General features: G+C 63.0%; 1 pseudogene; it reads right to left on the minus strand.

Moving 5' to 3' along the window:
* Positions 1 to 230: 230 nt before the first annotated feature.
* Positions 231 to 599, minus strand: LOC103252595 (annotated as a pseudogene).
* Positions 600 to 817: the final 218 nt, after the last annotated feature.

Consider the following 817-nt stretch of genomic DNA (forward strand, 5'->3'; position numbering starts at 1 on the left):
CATCTGGCCAGGCCTTTCTGCCGCTAGCTCTGCCCCCCTGAACTGTCAGCTGAGTCTTTCTGGGCCTTGAGCGCCTGTAGATGTCTGTCTGTGTGCCTCTCCCATCAGACTGGGATCTCAGGCAGGCAGAGCTCTTTCTGCCTCAGATTCCTCAGTGACCAGTGCCTCAGTGCCCACTCCTGACTTTGCACATGGTGGGATTCAGGACGGGCGGGATCCAGGACACCCACCTTGTCGATGAAGGCGGCGAACCTGCTGTTGAGACACTTGATCTGCTCCTTCTCCTCGTGCTTGACGCACTGCGCGTTGGGGTCGATCTCCAGGTTGAGGGGCGTGAGGAGGCTCTCGTTGACCGACACGGTGGTGATGCAGGGGGGGCTGGGCCCGCACACGCCGCCGGAGCGGTAGCCGAAGCTGCGCCCGCAGGAGCCGGCGCGGAAGCCCCCGCAGACGCTGTGGCTGCCGAAGCCCCCGGGGAGGCCGCGGTAGCAGGAGATGCCGCGGTAAGGGGCGGCCATGATGCAGCAGCGGCCGGGTCGGGGCCCGCAGGCCGAGGCGCAGCTGAACATACGGCCGCCGAATCCTGATCCGCAGGTCATGGTGCTGCTGGGCGTTTGGGTTGCAGAAGAGAGATCGGGATACCTGGAGCCCTGGTGGCAACTCCAATGTGCCATGCCAGGCACCTGGGCCTATTTATGCTAAACTTCTGAAGGGGCTTGGCCATGGCAGTGGGGTTGGGGCAATTTGTGCTTTATGGGCTTGGGTGGTTAGCTGGTCCAACGCCTTCCAGAATGTGCTTTCATGGTGGAGTGGCCTG

Source organism: Carlito syrichta, unplaced genomic scaffold (genome assembly GCF_000164805.1).
Source record: "Carlito syrichta isolate Samal-C Ts95f unplaced genomic scaffold, Tarsius_syrichta-2.0.1 Scaffold169059, whole genome shotgun sequence".
NCBI lineage: Eukaryota > Metazoa > Chordata > Mammalia > Primates > Tarsiidae > Carlito > Carlito syrichta.